The 18948-nt window shown below is 44.1% G+C and overlaps 1 protein-coding gene across 2 annotated transcripts in view; it reads right to left on the bottom strand.

The window, feature by feature from the left end:
* The window catches only part of TFEB (transcription factor EB), a 72006-nt gene that overhangs the window by 31148 nt on the left and 21910 nt on the right, over positions 1 to 18948 (bottom strand). The window contains exon 1 of one of the 2 annotated variants that reach the window (XM_079980895.1): positions 5020 to 5168. The exons of the other annotated variant lie outside the window; for it this stretch is intronic. The gene's annotated coding sequence lies outside the window, so the exon portion shown is untranslated. Of the gene's footprint in view, positions 1 to 5019; positions 5169 to 18948 lie in introns of those variants that run through there. 2 annotated transcript variants of the gene reach the window in all.

The following is an 18948-nucleotide window of genomic DNA, read 5'->3' as shown; positions in this document are numbered from 1 at the left end:
TCTCCCATTACTTTAGCTCAGTTGTACGCTCAAGTTAACTGTTGTGCTTGCTCAGGGGAGTTAATGATTAATGCAGTCAAGAGCCATCCCTCCTCAATATTTAGTAAAAAGAAAAGGGGGGGGGGTCCTTTAGTCATTTATACAGGATAACAAGAACAGTACACATGTTCCTTTTTCCTATAGAGCATAGACTCCTAATTCCATCAGTTACTCCTATTTTGAACCTTTGGTGGGGGTGGGGGAAGGGGTGTCTGATGGCTGCAAAAAATATATTTACCAAGAGGGATAAAAACAAACTTCCAAGAGGCCAGCTACTATATATAGCACAGGCAAAACATCCAGGGGTAGGTTGGGTTACAGATCCCTCACCCTACTCAAGAAGGAGGTGTTGCCAGTCTCCTAAAATCATTCTTCCTTGGGAGGTGATAGGAGACGGATTCTATTTCTAGTTATTGGCTTGCCAGAATATATATATATATATATAAACACAACATAACATCTACCTAAAATAAGGATTTGTACTTTAACTCTTCAAGAGACCTCAAAGAAATCCCCTCACCTAACATTATATACGTTATGCCTATAAACACACACAGAGAGACATCTTCAGGCCCAGCTCTTTTTTTGTTATGACACAGGGCACCATAATATCTCGAATTATGCTGCCCATGACACCCATTTTATGCTGCTGCCTGCAACACTTTTACCAAAATGTGAATGTCAGCACCTCCTCATGTTTTTTAAAAAACAAAAACCCACCACTGCTCAGGATTAGTGTGCAGACACTGTGGGGGCCCTGCAAGGCGGAGAAGTTCTCTGTGCATATTATAGCCCTAACCCTGCAGAACGTAGACCCCGCAGAATGACCTTCACTGCTCACAAAACTCTACAAGCCATGGCCCTGAGCACGTGGCAGGCCTGCACTTCCCACCAGCTGCTGGGGGGGTTAGTAGTATGGGGCAACAGGCAACGTTAATTTAAGATTGTCAATCTCTTCCGCAACCGCAAGGTCCTACCAGCTAAGCCAAGTAAAGGGGAATGCAGCTGTGCATTCTGCCCTACCTTCAAGCTGGCAACACTGCTTGGCTCAAAGTCGGGATTTAGCTCAGTGCTCAGCCAAGCTCCAAGTCAATCTGCAGTAGACAAACCCGCCTAGGATGCCGTTGGGGGGCTGCCACAGTGTCCCAAACAAGTGCTGTCCATATAAGCTGCACTCCCCACTGGGACCAATGGATGCTCCCTGGTCACCATTGACCCATGACAGTGCCTTCCCAGTGGCAGTTCCCCCATTACTCGAATGCCCTCCCTGGTGAGGTACACCTGTCTTCCCCATTAACAATATCCAGGAGGAATTGAAAAACGTCATTCACCCAGGCATATGATGGCTGAAAAATACTTTTACAGAAAACCATGAAATTAGATGTGGTGGTGTGTGTGTGTTTTTAATTTCCTATTAAATGCTCTTAATTTTTTAAATAGGTCTTTGTTTCTAACTGTATCACTTTACTACTGTGTTTGCTGCCCTGGGCTCCTTTGGGAAGAAGGACAGGACAGAAATTTAATAAATAAGACTAAGCAGCAGCAGCAACTGCAGGAAAACAAAACTCTGGGAAGGATTGCCCCAGGATGAAATACTAACCTGCCCCGAGTTCTCTTGTTCCCTAGTTCCATGGGAGCACCAGGAAAAGGGAAGTAGTACAGTGGGGTATGCAGTATGAGCAGAGAGACCATGTGTGTGGTTCCCTCTACCAGCCTCTTTCTGCCCTTACATTTCTAGGGAAAATAAATTGTCATCCACAGAGCTTCCAGACAGGGACGGGTCAATTCCCAGGAAGGAAGGAGCATTACTAGCCTTATTAATCCAGTTAAGTGTTTCACAATGGCAAAATGAGGGCTTGTGGGGTTTTTCAGCAGTGCAATAGGCATTTTGATTTTTTTAAAAATGATAAAGTAATTTAAGGCCTTGAGCAAGAGTGATAAAAGAAGTCTAGCGCAAAACTTCTGTATTAACTTAAAACAACTCCATGATGTACATGCTGTGATTTCTGTCCTGGGATACACTCAGCATAAATGTGTGGATATCTGTGTGGAGAATGGGGTGCTCTCATTGGTCAGAAAGAGCCAAGAGCCACCCCCTCAAAACTGAGGTGCTATTGTTCCCTCCCACCACCACCACCGGATCCATACCCATCTTCCAGACCACTGGGAAGCTGACCATCCCCAGCGCCTGCTCCCAGGTAGACTGCTTTGGTTTTCACCCTGTTGGAGGTCTAGGATCAAAGTTGGTCAAGGTCAGGAATTTGCTATATTGGGGGGAGGGGCAGCAGATTGCAAGGGATTGGCTGGGGGTGCAAGGAGTACTGACTGGTCTGGGATACCCAAGTCTAACAGTTAATTGGTCACCCCAGTTTCCCCCTTTTCTGAGGCTGTAAGTGACCTACAAAAAGAGGGTGGTGGCAAGAACTACCAGATAGGAAAGCAGTGCAGTGGGGCCAGGAAAGGGACAAGAGAGACTCTCTTGAGCATCCCAGCTTTTCTGTACCCATCTCCTCCAAAGTCTGCTGCAAAAAATGGAAATAGGTTCCTTTCCTTTGGTCTTTTGGGCCACTAGAAACAAAAATGGGCAAGCTGTGCCCAGGTGAGGAGCCACTGGAAGTAGAGGTATGACAATAAGAGGTCACGCACTGAAATACAACATGCATGACAGACCACACACACACACACACACACACAATGTGGCTACAGATGCATAATAGGTTTTGTTTTTTTACTTATCAGATTTTAGCTGGTATGGGAAAATACAGATTAAATGTAAAAAATAAAAATAAAAAAGGGAGTGAATTCTGAGGAGGACATTGTGTGGAAAAACTGCAACTTGTGGCCGTGAGCAGCATTAACTCAGCATGAACTCCTGTCTGGAAGAACCCGTGGGTCAATAAGAAAGTCAAACTTTTGCGCCTCCACCCAAGCCCAAAAACAAAAGAAACTCTGCAGAGCAATTGCTTCATCTCAGAGCCATGTCCCTGCTCCCTCCAGTTCCTGTGCTTAACATTTGACAGTGATGTTTTATGAATGGAAAAATCAATTTCACCGTCGAGTCCATTTCAAAAAGAAAAAAATTGCCAGCGCAAATGTCCCAGGAGGGACCCAGTAATTATTGAATGCTCCAGGAGAAAGGAGGTAGAGGGGAAAGTTTCATCTTTGCCCTTTGTTTTGTGAAACATCTTCAACACATACACAAGTCTTCAGAAAAGGAAATAGAGGACAAAGAAGTATAAACAACGGAGTGTAGCTCCCCCCGCAGTCCTCTCAACAAGTCTTTCTTCTTGGGTTTTCTTTTCTAAGTGCCACTAAGAAGCAAGTGGAGAGCACTGCATCCTGGAGGGCAGCGTTCCCAAACTTTGGCCAAGACCAACACACACAGAGAGAGGCTAGCTGTGGTACTTTCAAAGGCAGCCTGCACAAGCCCCACCAGTCCTGCTGCACAGACTCATTTTAAATACTCCAGCTTTCCAAAGCAAGAAGGATGCCCAGGCAGAGGCTTGTGTGAAAAAATACTAGGCATGCCAGCTAGGTTCACGAGTGCCTTTGGCAAAAGGGTGGTCTTTTTTTCCTCTCAGGGCTTCCTCTGAGGGTGGCTTGGGATGCAGAAGTATATATTACTGCAAAAGTTTGCACTTTCTTGCAATAATGGCTTCCAGGCAATGAGGTATATGCACTCAGTTGTAGGATTACTTGTGCAGTACAAAAGTTTATATTTTACGTATAAAGAGGCAGGTGTTTTGTTTTTTTTTTTAAAAAATGGAACAGTTCTCTTTTCTTTTACATGTGAAACTGTGGGCAGTCAAATGTTCAACTGTGACCTTGACTAAACTCAGTTGGGCTGCCAAACCACACCCTAATACTTGATATGCTGTGGACTTTATGGGTTACAGTTAAGAGTGAGGGAAACTCTGATACAGTTTGGAGAACTGTGAGGCAAGGTCTTTTGACCAATCCCTCTCACTTTTATAACACCAGCCATTAACATCTGTTTAATAGTTTATGCTCAGCAGGTTCTTAGTCATTCTGAGGCATGTAGCTGGCAAACAGGAGTAAGTAGAGAGGATATTTTAGCAGTGGATTTTTAATATTTTTTGTTTTTATGACACAGTAAAAATAAACCCTGAAGCTTTGTAACAGTGCACGGCATAAAGTTTAAGTGACAACAATACTGCTTGATGAATGGTTATTCCATTCTCTAGCAGCAGTACTTCAGGGTAAAATGGAGCTATAAACACCATGGGAAACACAGCTAGCATATAAGCCAAGTCTGTGCCTCTCACATCTGGCCTGGCCAGGATACAGTTCAATGGCTTTCCCAACTGTTGACTATCACAATCCAAGGCTCTTCTTACAGTTGCAAGTTTGAAGTACTCTTTTTCTTATTTGCACAAACACTCATGGGCATTTGAATTCAGCACTGGGCAGTTCATGTGTAGAAGCTCATTGGACAACTCGTAATGTGGCATAGTTTGTGGAAACAAAGAGCTTGCTTTGATCAGTTTGAAGAGCCAGACAAAACTACTCAAGCTTGCAATTTAAATTTAAGAATTTATTGAATTAAAATTAACACTCAAAATTTGAAATATAGCTTAGGTGAGGCATGCCTATCGTACTTGCAAGCATGCCTGAAGTGCAGCAATCAGTGCACTTGATTGACTTGTTTTCTCACATCAACTGTGGCAGGATCTCAGCTCTCATATTCTACTGTTCTCCTGAGTACATCGGACTAAACTAATTTAGGGCATTTTTTATTGGCACACATTTTCAACTTTCAAAAACAAGAGATTTAGCATCTTCCACACAGTCCAGAAAACAGTACACACACTCCCATCTCTCCTGCAAAGAAGAAGAGAACTTCATGGGAGCTCCTTGAGAGCCATCACACAACAAACTCATGCACCATCAAGCTTCCAAGCTGATCTCTAATTCCAAATGCAGATGCACAGCACATTTGTGAATCCCAAAAGTTTTTACCTTAGTGATCAGTGCGCCAGGAAGAAGAGAGAAAGGAGGAGAGAATTTCACAGTTCCCAAAGAAAGAAGGTGACCGGCCGCATCGCCTTGTAACCAAACAAGCTCTTTCTCTCCAGTTCTCACATAGCACCCGGCATTTCCTCATTTTTCAGGGTCTCGCTTTTAATTTAGTGCTCAGCAGCCGTGGTGAGAGGAAGTTGCAAAACTGCAAGGCTGCTTAGCTCATTCTTTTAAATGTGACCAAGACATCACTGGTGGGGCTAAACACCACGAGTTGGGAGCTGCCAGTGCCAGCAAGTCTACGCTGCACCTCCCACAGAGTCTCAGCTCGGGGCATTCAATAAAAAGAGCCACATTTTCTCCTTCCCATACTTGTGCCTACAACTTCAGCTGGGTTTGACATGCCTCCAGGAATAAGTAGAAGAACTTAAAAACTTTGCCATCACTCCCAAATGCTGCCAGTGCAGAGATGTGTGGGTGATGCTCCAGCAAACAGGAGGAGGAGGAGGAGGAAAAAGAAGAGGTTTTCCTGTTCCACTTCAATCACTCAAAGCATCTGGGGCAGCGGAAACTAATTGCCTGGTTTCTTTGCCCCAGATCTGAGGCACCTCCCATACCTTCAAACCTTGCACTGATTTGTCCAGGTGTTAATATCATTATTTGTGAAAATAATGTCATTGTTATAGAGGCATGACCACCTCTTACGTAATGGATATCATGTTGGCAGGCCTGCCACCTTATTTACTTAAGGTGGGAAATAAAACAAAAGATTTTAAGTTACAGATAGGTAGTCGTGTTGGTCTGCCATAGTCAAAACAAAATAAAAAAATTCCTTCCAGTAGCACCTTAAAGACCAACTAAGTTAGTTCTTGGTATGAGCTTTCGTGTGCATGCACACTTCTTCAGATAACTTCTTCAGGTATCTGAAGAAGTGTGCACGCACACGAAAGCATGCACATAAAAGGTTATACCCAGAACAAAGTAGTTTCTAAGTCTCTAAGGTGCTACTGGACAATTTTTTATTTTTTTATTTATTTCAAAAGATTTTAAGTCATTATCTTTGTGTGAATGACACAGATCACAAGCAAGACATCCCCAATGGAGAAACAACCATTGTAATTCCACAACAAATCCAACCATCTCCCTCACTTTCCCTTCCTACTTGCAAAGCTGTGAACAGCCGCATGCAGAAGAAAATGTGGTAATGTGCAAAATGCAGAGAGAGCAACGGTATTTTTTAAAAATTGACCAATATTTTGTATTATGGCAGAGAAACTGGAGGATACCACACACACACACACACACACACACACAGAGAGAGAGAGAGAGAGAGAGAGAGAGAGAGAGAGAGAGAGAGAGAGTGAGTGTTTGCAAAGCTTGCTTTATTTACTTTTCCCTGGGGGGAATAATTTACTTTGGCTATTATTGCATAAAAAGGTAAAGGACCCCTGACAGTTAAGTCCAGTTGCAAATGACTCTGGGGTTGTGGCACTCATCTCGCTCATCTCACATTACTGGCTGAGGGAGCTGGCGTTCAGCTTCTGGGTCATGTGGCCAGCATGACTAAGCCGCTTCTGGCGAACCAGAGTAGCACACGGAAACCCCATTTACCTTCCTGCCAGAGCGGTACCTATTTATCTACTTGCACTTGATAAGCTTTCGAACTGCTAGGTTGGCAGGAGCAGGGACCAAACAACGGGAGCTCACCCCATCACAGGGATTCGAACCACAGACCTTCTGATTGGCAAGCCCTAGGCTCTGTGGTTTAACCCACAGCACCACCCGCTAACAAGTTAAATTATTGCAAAGTTCTCCAACATCCCTAGTCAAGTCACACTCTTTATACCCAGGCCTTTTGCTGAGTGGATGTCTTCTTTCCTCCTGCATTTCTGTACATTGCTGTTTTGTGCTGCTACTTCCTTATTCTGATATCAGTTGTTTTTTGTGTGGCTTCATTTTATTATTTTACACAGTATTTCTTTTAATTGTGGCATTTTTTGTAACCCGCCCTGGGTCCATTTGGTGAAGGGACAGCTGTTAGTACAAAAAATAAACCAGCTGTGACTGAGAAACAGTCAGGATACATATGGAAATAACATTTTAAATCCACCACTACACATACAACTTTCCATTTTAGGATGTAAGCTGAGATTCTCATAGTTCAGTCAAAATTTCCCCTCACAACACCCCCCCCCCCAGAGATGGTAGATCCAGAGGTTTGAGCCAGGTATGCAGCTACACTCAAACTAACCCCCTCTTACACAAGAAACTCAACTTTTCTGTGTTAACAATTACAGCATTAGATTCCCAGAGTTCCCAATGAGTCTGAATATAGCAAAGGCACAGCCATCTATGAACACATCCCTTGGAATGGAAATAGAACTTGGATTTTTTAAAAAAGAACCTCTGGTCTTTGGTACCTGCCAAGTTCATTTGTACAAATGAGGGCTACTTCATTTTCCACTGTTATATATTGTTATAAAAGCCCAGTTCCCCTCCCTCCCTCTGCTAAGCAGCGGCAGGAGTGCATGGGGCCACAGCCACACACACAGGATCTATGTCCCTTTGGAGAATGGAAGACATAGCGGAGACTGTCAAGCTTTAAAAAATATGGGTTTATTCACATAATTACACCTTCAGTCTGCATGGAGGGGGTCCAGATCTTACAGCATGGCCCAAAGCACTGCAGGCAGTCCTCCTTTCTCCCCCTTTCTTCTTCCCAGAAGCCCCTTGCCCTCCCCCAAAGCAGTTACCCTGGCAACCTTCCAAATCTCCAGTCTCTAGTCACACCTGGGGCTAGAAGTGCCATTGTCTTGTTCAGGACTCACAATGGCTCTCTTAAAGGCCCTAGTTTGGCTACCCAGGAATTCATTTGTATCTTACATTCCCCCTTCATATCACAAATAACCCCAAATCCTAGCATTTATTAATTTTAGTATTTAGGGGGATTCCCCCAAGTTCTATAACAATATTTTACTGCTAGTTGGGCTCCTAATGGTTTTGAGGCAAATATTGCCCCAGACACTCACATTTGCAAAATCACCACTGTCTGCTACAGTGCTCATAAACATACTGACTCACTTATACCCAGAAGTCTCACATTTGGGCATGGTGTGGGAGGGAGGCGACATTCTGGGGAGGCAAGAGACAGGGGGCTCCTGGCACTAACAGCTTATAAGTGCCAGGAGCCTTCATGCTCACAACCAGAAATTCTACGAAGCCCTGCTGCAAGAAGATAAGGCTCTTGTGTGAGAAGGCTTGCCCAGCTGGCTTCCAATGCCAGGGAGAAGCTCAGCACACTCCCTCTCTTGTAAGCTATGAGCCACATCTTCCTCTTTGTGTTTGGGATTCAGAGAGAACCCCCAAGGCAGGCCTCCCACTGTGACATGTTCCTAGGGCCAGCTGAGGAGCCTATCTTTAGCTCCTCACTTATCAGAGGCTTTAAATAACCATGAAAAACATAGAAGGCTTCAGTTACTAAACACAGAACACAGTTCTATGCAAGGAGGCTTCCCTGAAACCACTGAATTTGAACAGACTGGAGTAGGCCACAGCTCCCATTGGTTTTTACCAGTGCCAGACAGACTATAGGTATCTTGCACAGCCAATTATGTACCTGCTTATTTTAAAGAAAGGGTTTTTTATGTTGAAAGCGCAAGAGATACTGGCTATGAATCTACCAAGCCACACCTATACAGTGAGCCGTGGCTTTGCATATAATCTGCTCAATCAAGTTCTGCAAGATCCTCCAGGATCTGCCAGCCTGTGGTCAGGGTGCTGGCATTTCTTCAACCTGCTTTGACCCTAATGCATCCAAGAAGTGAGAAGTCCTCAGGCTAATACTGTACTAACTCTAATGAAAGGCCAGGCAAGCACTCTCTTTCCATTCTCAAGTATGGCTATGACCAAAAGGCCTGGGACACCCAATTTTTGCATGGTGGTCCCTAAGGAAACAAACACAAAACAATACACACACACCCCGAGCCCTTGCTGAAAGGCAAGGCACCAAGTGGATTGCTAGTGACACTCAGGCTTTCCCCAGCCCTTGACAGGACCTGCTGAAAACTTCATCACAAGAAAGGAATCCCTCCATTTAGGATTTAGTCACAGCAGGCTGGTGCGCTCCTACGTGCTTAGCCAGACTAAATAGGCAGGGCAAGGAAAGAGGTGGGGACCAGCTCTGAGCAGCCTATTCCCTCTGTTCCAATCTATGGCTGTGACAGGTGCACACTTATGCAAAGGGCTATATTAGGTAAGGACTCTATGAGGCCAGGAAAGCTCTTGCAGAGAACATCAGGAAGAAAAACTGTGCAAATTGTACAGCACAAGTGTGAGACGTTGTACGCCCACAGACTCGTTACCAAGGAACTGTCAAAAGGTCACCATGAAACCCCATTAATTTCATTTTTAAAATTGCTCTGTCAGGGCACACAAACACCCCACGAACAAATGGTACTTACCACAACACTATGCTACCTGATATGGTAAATGTTAACTCTCACCAAGCAGGATCGCTTTCATAAGAAATATTATTTATTTACTTATTACAGTATTTCTTACCTGCCCACCATTCACCATTAAGTCCCAGGGCAAGTTATATATAAAATGGTGGATATATATATGGCTTTGTTCATTTAAAAATATGTGTGTGTGTGAGCGCAATGTCTTTTGCTTGGATGGTGGGACTTGTCCCGCTCTCCTCACCCCTGCACACTCCACACCATCCCCAAATCCAGGGGGGCGGGACTCCAGAACAGATTTAGGGTGCACAAAGGGGGAAAAGAGGGAAAGTCACATTGCACAGCAGAAGTCACTCACTCCACTGACAGTCCATTATCACCTCAAAAAATAATGTGCTCTGTGAAAGATGCACCTGGGGAAAAAATCAGGTCCCAGTTAAGTTATCTATGGAAGAAATACTCCCAAGTCTGCCTATGGAGTGTCCAGCTATAGAATGCCCTCCCTTCAGAGACACAGCTTGTGCTGACTCTTTTGTGTTTCCATTGACTGCTAAAGACCTGCTTGGGTGTGTGTAGCTTTTCAGTGCTTGTTTTCATTTGTTGCTGTACTGGCTTGTTTCTTTTTCCATATTTATATTGTTTTATCTGCCCTTGTTTCATGATTTCATATTGTGGCTTTAACTGGACCTAGAAGCACCCCACACTATGCAACCTCAACTGGAACAGGTTACACATCTAATTCCTGAGCACAATAATCACCTACCTAAAGGACCTCAATCGGGATTCAGCCTCAGCTGGTTGGCCCTCATCCATCCCACCATTGCATCCAGGCACTGGTCCAGAACCTGCACAGCTCGCTCAGCTTGGATAACATGGATCAATGGCTCTAAATCCGCTGATCACTATGTGCAAGTGTGTACACACATACTTTTTAGTATATAAAAAGGAACTTGTGAATCAACCCTTGCAAATGGAAAAGATGCAGGAACTGTCCTTGCTGGAGCCACAATCCTCACCCTACACATCTCCATGTTCCATGTAACATGCAAGCACTAAAGCTATAATCCTAAAACACGTTTACTAGGGAGTAAGACCCATTGGAAAATGCCAAGTCTTATTCTTGAGTAAGCATGTGTAAGTGTATGCTGGAAAATGGCCTGTGGTAGTCCTGCGCAAACAAAAAGGGGATAATTAGGGGAAATTCACACTCCAAGGGGTGGTGGTGGTGAAATGCTTTATTGTCTTCGCACTACTTTACCACTTAAGGCAGCAGGTGGGCGGGTGGAGAGGGAACTGCATGCCTGAATACTCCTCCCACGTTAAAAATACCCTGCCTGTGAAAAGCTAGCACATCAGGAAGGAGACTAGTCTATTCTAGGCTACGGCCCTTCCCCAATGCGCTAGCATCCCCTAAGCAGAAAGTTCATTACCCAGGGCTGATGAGTATTCGGCTGTGACCTGACATTCACCAGCATTCAGAACAGTGGTGGTGCTAGGGGGGCAAAAAAAGATTGAGACGACCTAGGACAGGGCAAAGGGCATCCATGGGGGTGGGGGCCTTTGCCCCACATTACATTTCTAAAATAGAAATAATGGAACATACACTTTAATTATCCCATCTTAAACATAATTCTATGGAGCAAGTCCTATATACAGTGGTACCTTGGGTTAAGTACTTCATTCGTTCCGGAAGTCCATTCTTAACCTGAAACTGTTCTTAACCTGAAGCACCACTTTAGCTAACGGGGTCTCCTGCTGCTGCCATGCTGCCAGAGCACAATTTCTGTTCTCATCCTGAAGCAAAGTTCTTAACCCGAGGTAATATTTCTAGGTTAGTGGAGTCTGTAACCTGAAGCATCTGCAACCCGAGGTACCACTGTATTGTGTGACAAAGTTAACTTTCAAGTATGCATGCTTAAGACTTCAGCCTTATTTTAATTTCTAAATGTATGGCTCTGCTAAAATTTCCTATAGGGGTCCAGATATGCAGGGCTACTTGTCAGCAAGGGCACTGCCCCCTCCCCCCAGCACTATCAGGTCTAGAGTTTGGTACCACTGGGTACCTGTCGAAGCCCACACCTGAACAAGGAACCTGTTACCACCCACCGTACTTGTTGTTGTTGCCTGTTCAATTTCCCCCTCTAAGTGAACAATCAGTGTCAGAAGCAAGGAGGAAGAGAAACATCCCCTGCTTGCTTAACCCCCTCCCTCTGGGTGGCTGGACAGTGTATGGATAGTGTAATGATGTAGTTCTGTCACCAGGTGGCACTGGACTTAGTTGTATCCGGGTTTAGTTAGGCCCTTTCTTTTTCTTTTTTTAACTTTTATTTTGCTTTAAACAGGTACATATAAATATAGACAACCAAAATTACAAAGGAAAATTCATTGATAGTAATGGGGGGGGACTTAAAAAACTACAAAAAATATTGAAGTACATGACACAGAACACAAGCAACTATAGGAAAGATAAAAGAAAAGAAAAAAGAAAAATGGGGGGGGGGAGAGAAAACAGAAGATGAGCCAAAGCAGGAAAGCTCATCTATTGTACACTTCCGTCAAGCTCACAACAGATCATTATTCTTATCAATTATCTCTATCTGCATTCCAAAGGAATCCCTCATCTTGGTATCAGGGAACATTTCTCTATGTGGTATCATTCTAAACATAGCCAGATCTTTCTTGCTGAGCCCTTGTCCCCTAAATACCATATTTTTCGCCCTATAGGACGCACTTTTTCCCCTTCAAAAATGAAGGGGGTAATGTGTGTGTGTCCTATGGGGCGAATACAGGCTTTCGCTGAAGCCTAGAAAGCGAGAGGGGTCGGTGTACACCGACCCCTCTTGCTCTCCAGGCTTCACGAAGCCCTGCGCAACCCTCGGGAGCCTGGCGCGAAGCCGTGCCGGGCTCCCGAGGGGCATGCAGAGCTGGCTGCACTTCCGGGTGGCGCACAGCTCTGCGCAACCTTCAGGAGCCCGGCGCGGTTTCGCGCCGGACTCCAGAGGGTTGCGCAGAGCTGCCTGCACTCCGAAGCCTGGGCTCCCTAGGCTTGCGGATAGCAGGCTGTTCTGGGGCCTGGGGTCGGGGGTCAGGGGAAGCTTGGGCTTCCCCCGCACCAGCCCCATGCCTGGGGGGGAAATAAATTTTTTTTCTTTATTTCCCACCCCAAAAAACTAGGTGCGTCCTATGGGGCGGTGCATCCTATGGGGCGAAAAATACGGTAATTATTTAAACATTCCCATTCTTTTTTTAGGTTTATCTCTTGTTGCATCTGTCAGCTTTGCGAGCTCCAAGTACTCGCACAATTTGACTACCCATTCCTCTTTAGTGGGTGTATTTTTTATCTTTCCAGTATTTTGCCACTATAACCCTTGCTGCTGACGTTGCATAAATAAATAGCTTAGTTTTGTTTTTGGGAATATTATCTGAAACCATTCCCAGTAAAAATTCTTCCGCTTTCTTGCTAAATGTAGTTTTTATCAATCTCTTTATCTCTTCATAAATCATGTTCCAAAATCTTTGTATCTCTAGACAGGACCACCACATATGATAGTATGTTCCTATCTGTTCCTTACATCGCCAGCACTTATTATTATTATTTGATTTATTTATTTTTGCAAGTTTTACAGGGGTCAGGTACCACCTATAGTACATTTTCATAAGATTTTCCCTTATAAGGAAACAAGCCATGAATTTTATATTTTTTGTCCATAATTCAATCCAAATATTGGGTTTGATCGTATGTCCCAGGTCCCTCTCCCATTTTACTATAATTTCTTTGATATCTTCCTCCTTTCTTTGCCAATTCAAAAGTAGTTTGTACCTTTTAGAAAGTGTCTTTTGATTATTATATAAAATATCCTTCTCCAGATAGGATTTTTTTTGTCAAATCCTTTGGTTCTTTTGTCCTTTTCAAGGGCGGCTTTTAATTGATAATACTCCAGCCAGGTTATTCCCTTCTGTTTCAATTCGCTTAGGTCCTTTATTTTCGGATCACTGCTTGTTTTAGTTAGGCCCTTTCTGTTGCTCTTCTGCCTTGGAGCCGAAAGAGAGACAATTAAATTATTGTCTCAGTTCCTGGCTGGGGTGTCTTCTTAAGCTTTCATTGATATGGTGTCAGAAGTCAACTTTTAAACTCACAAACTTCTAACAACACAAAGAAAATGGCACAGTTCCCTGAACCAGTGTGAACTTCAGCTTAATAATCCTGAAGGGAAGGGAAGATCTGCTTGCTTTCGCCTAAACACAAAGGGCCACATGAAGGAAGTTAAAGCTTACATTAATGCTTTGCACACTTTTCTTCACTTCAGTGGCTTCTTCAAATGCAGCTGCTCATGGAAATCCAGAACATCAAAAAATCTTAAATTAAATCAGATCAGGATGGCCTAAGCATCTCAGCAATGCTTCTAAGTCGACTAGAAAGTACTTTGCTGCCTGTGCACAACTGAGTGAATTGGAAGGCCTCATAACAAAACAGAACTGTAACACTGAACCGCAATCTAGGAGGAAATAAATCTTCTTTATCACCAGGGAAATCAATATCTAACCAAATGCGACAAGCAAATCAAGCACACAGTATTGTGGCTGGTATTGGAAATGATAGAAAAAACAAAACCTTATCCTGTTAGTACTCCAGAAGAAATAAATCAAAACAATGGGAGGAACTTTTATCACACCCTTATCCGAAAGGCCTTGGAAAGCTAGCAGTCAACCTGTGTGAACGGGAAGGTTGACACTACAGTGGTACCTCGGGCTAAGTACTTAATTCGTTCCAAAGGTCCGTTCTTAACCTGAAACTGTTCTTAACCTGAAGCACCACTTTAGCTAATGGGGCCTCCTGCTCCCACCGGAGCACAATTTCTGTTCTCATCCTGAAGCAAAGTTCTTAACCCGAGGTACTATTTCTGGGTTAGCAGAGTCTGTAACCTGAAGCGTATGTAACCTGAAGCGTATGTAACCTGAGGTACCACTGTATTTGGTTGTTGTAGACTACTATTCAAGGTGCATTGAGGTACGCTCTTTGCCTTGCAGTAACTGCCACAGCATTAGTGCACAACGGAATAAAGACTTTTGTTCATTTTGGCATTCCAGATGAACTTGCATTTGAAACTCCAGTTTGTAGTAGCAGAATTCCAGTCATTCCGGACGCCTTACAGCTTTTGCAGCATTGCCACTAGCCATCACTATCCTCAAGAAAACAGTGAGCAGAGACAGCAGTATAGATGGCAAAGAAAATCTTGAGACAGAATGACCTACATGTTGCTCTTTTAAGCTGCAGGTCAACACCACCACCACCAGCTTCTGGATGTAGCCCAGCAGAGCTGCTAATAGGAAAGCAGGACACTCATTCAAACCCTAGATAAGAATCTTATTCCCAAGTGACCTGACCTGGAAAAAGTTGCTTCTTCATATTACAAAGCTATGAGAGGTTATGAGCCTTTATATAACCAGAGCAACTCATTATGGAGCCTGGAGAGAAAGTTTATATACAAACTGATGAAGAAGAGACCAGCTCCTATACAAGGGAGGTGGGATGAAACACCCAAATTATATTCTCCTGAGACTGAGCATGAATTACTTAATGGAAACAAACACCTTCTTCCTAACTCTGAGAAGTACAGTCACCAAATGCAGGGGTAGTCTGTCCCATTTCGCCACCTGAGGTGAAATGGGAAGTTGATGAACCCCAGCCAAAGGTGACACCACACCACCCCCGCTGAAGCCTCACTTCCTGGGTTCATGCGGCAGTGGCTTCCAGCAAGATGTTGCCAGAACTCAAGAGAAGAAACTGCTGCCACTGCCATTGCTACACGACCCCAGCAGCTGCTTCAGACTGCCTCCTGTGTGGGCAAGTGCTGACCAAATGCCACAAGCAGCACCTCAAAACCCAAGTTCACCTCCTGAGATTCTCCATCAACCACCTTGTACAACAGATAGCAATATTGTGTCTCGGATCATCACTTGCTCTACTTGTGTCATTCAGAATGCTTCTCAAGATTTAGAAATGAGCGGCTGAATATTTCAACTAACCGAAGTTTCACCTGTGGCTTTTTAATTGTTTCTTTAAACAAAAATCAGCATTGTTACATAGTTATATCACTAGGTAGCACTGAACTTAGTTGCATCTGGACAAAGTCAGGACTTTTGGGTGGTTGCTTTTTCCCCTGTTTTGCATCATTTAAGAGAGAGAATAAAGTTCTTGTCTAGCTTTCTTATGCAGCGTCCTCCCAGCTTTCCATGACTAGCTGATTGGACTCAAAGGAAGACAGCATGCAGACAGATAGCAGCAACAGCACTGAGGAGGGTAAGTTCACTGAAAGCATCTTGCCGAAAACGAGGAGCCAATACAGCTTTAGGTCTGACTAATGTAGTTTAAAATACAAAGCAAAAACCACCTTTATGCAACTTCAGAAACTCTTCCCCACATTTACTTGCCTGCTGAGGATAAGGGAGAGTGTTAAATTCATGTAAGACACTGGCTAGGCCTGTTGAGTCTCATAGTTGTATCACATGAGAACTGTGATCTGTGTGAAAGTGTGCCCTAGACCACACTCAGTGTTCTCTTGTGACTACACATTGCACAAGAAGATTGGCAGCAACAGGCAAACTGTCTATCACGGACATTTGTCTGATGCTTCTGATCTTCTCATTGAAGTTTCCTCCCAGCGCAACAGGGTCTCGTAGCTCCTAATTTTTAAACATTTGTGAGCACAACAGCAAGCTGTGAAGTTCTGCCCTTTCTGTTTTGACCAAGCTAATGGAGAGAAGACAGAGGCGACATCGAGGCCCTTAGTCTCTGTGACAAGGACACACAGGCTCAAAAAGGAGAAGCGGCCCATTAATAGGCACTGCAGCAGCTCCACAGCCTCTGCAGATTGGAGAAGCGTTGCAAATAAGGGCAGGAGTTTGAATGGTAAGGCCAATGAGCAACTGAATCACCAGGACTGTTTTAGCTGCGGCATTTCAGCAACGTAGGCTGCTGTGTTGTTAACAAGCAGTTGGGTCAGAGGCCAAATGTTTTCCTTTCCATGCTTGAAATACCATAGTCAGAAGCAGCTCAGATATTCAGTACAGTGAAAACATTACCGCTCTGGGTGGGCGGCAGATCCTGAAAGATAAAGCCCCCAAAATGAAGTAGGAAGACCTATATGAGCAGCAGACCTCATTTTCCACCGTTGTATCTCCTAATGCTATGAAGTCAAAAAAATCCCTGGCTACCTGAGACACAGACTCCTTGAAGCTTCTTCACCCCTTCCACACATAAACCTGTGATGTTTCAGGAGAATAAATGGTAAAAAAAAAAAAAAAATACACCAAGTACATTGAGCATGGCTTTTGTCTAGAAAACTGCTGTGCAGGTACCATCTAAGCCAGGGGATTTCAGTTCTTTATGGAATCCATTCCACATCGCCTTGTGCACTGAAGAACCTTGGCACATTATAGAGAATTCTAGTGCCTATTTTTGGCTTAGGATTGCTGACAGACAGGATTGCCTACCTGGTCCAGCTGAGCCACTTGCCAGATTTGTGTGCAAAAAAAGTCAGCCCTGTTTCCACTTAGCAGTCATGCTAAAAACTAATGCACATTAACATCTGTTCCACTGTCCCCAATTTGCCCAGGGCATCCAAGATTGCCCAAGTCCTGTAACATATTAATCACTCACTGTCCCTCCCCCAAAAGCCCAAATTTTTGATCATGCTTTAAAACCAACAACAACTATATGAATGCACTGCCAAGCCAAAATCTAAGTAAACAAACTATTTCTCCTCTGCCCTCCTGCTGCAATAAAATCCCTGTGACACAAGGATGCACACATGAAGGGATGCATCACTTATAACCCAAGAAGGGGGAGTTGCTCAGTGCTGCCACCAGCCAGGGAGAATTGGAGCAATCGTCTGAGAGCAAGTGGTTTTCATTTTATTTTTTGCTGCAAGCAGATGAGCATGGCTCAGCTTAACATCTCAGCTAAACATCTTTCCCTGTTTTTCCTGCAGCCATGCCTCCTCCTCTGTGCAGGAAGAGACTGTTGACTGCCGGAAAATGAAAGCCAAGAAACGCAGACTGAGGCTGAAAGCCCCTGAATGGAGGTAACACAGCATGAGTGAGTGACAAGGCAGAGGTGGATTTGGGGAATCATAACCGGTTTGGTTGCACTGGGTGCAGAGCCTTGAGGGCACTGCAGGAAAAGCCACAACAATGATGTAGAATGGAAGGCGAGAGGTGAGAGTTTGAGACCCCAAGGTTCACCGCTGGACAAGGTTGCTGCTTCTAGTTCCGTTTGGTATAGGATGCCCATAGGCAGTCTCCAAGTAATTATTTCAGTCAGCACAAGGATTTCTGCTTGTACAGTGGAATTCCCCACTCCACCCACCTGCCCCACTAAATTTGGGGTTATTCCCAACCCTCCAGAGCAGATTTAGGGAGGACAGAGAGTAAAAAGAGAGGGTAAAAAGAAGTTCCATTGCACATGCAGAAATCCTTATGCTGATGGAACAAGTTAGTTGGATATGTCCTGCTTTACAGAGGCAAAAGGCTGCCCAAGCCTCGTTTCAAGATAAAGAACCATGAGAAGAAAGTTCAGGGGCCATCAACAGTTAGTACCTGGACAGAAGACTGAGCAGGCACACTATGATGAGATTCACAGTATTTCTATTTAAATTATACCAATTATTTCTAAATTTGCATCTATTCGTCTAAAATTAGCATATGTAAATTCTGTGCAAATCTATGTACTCTTGAGACAAAGCAAACTCAGTAAATTCTATCCTGTATCTGTATCCCATTCCCTTAGATTGGGAGATGCCGGCTACTGGAATACAAGGATGTGATTGGCTGCTTGCCTTCTGCATTAGCAGTTTCATCTGAAATTGCCATTCCTTGCTCACTCACTGTTTATAAGCATCAACAAAAACACAAACTGCATAATTATCGAGCAGTGGGATTCCATTGTTTTCTGTGGTATTGTTGTCCTGTCCCCCTGGTGATTTCCCCCCATTATTCACAACACAATTGTAGTGCAAGCCTTTTCAGTATGAGCAGGCAAAACACTATACAGGGCTTTCAGGGTTATTGTGCCTTTAAGTAGTAGCTTCCTCTTTGCAGCTTCTGACTCTTTCATGGCTTCCTGTTCATCATGGCAGCATGTACAGATCCAGTTGTATGCCTCCATGACAGAAGGCTCTTTGACCCAGCAGAGACTTCTGTTGCCTGAAGCTAGGTTGGGGAGATGTTTATAAATTCTCATACCACCTTCCACACTGTTTCTAGGTGTCCCCTCCACAGATAGTCTGGAGCAGATGGCAGCAAGGGCATCAGTGAAAAATTACCTCACACACGCCTTTCTGCTGACAGAAGCTTCTCCTGGATTAAAGAGTCTTTTGTCAATGACAGAAATAATCGGACAACTCAATTTTTTTAAGAAATCACTGTCTGAGCAAAGTCAAACATCAGTTTTTTCAAACTACCATGCAAA

This window comes from Podarcis cretensis (genome assembly GCF_951804945.1).
Source record: "Podarcis cretensis genome assembly, chromosome: 6".
Lineage (NCBI taxonomy): Eukaryota > Metazoa > Chordata > Lepidosauria > Squamata > Lacertidae > Podarcis > Podarcis cretensis.
This window is presented reverse-complemented; position numbering and strand designations above follow the sequence as displayed.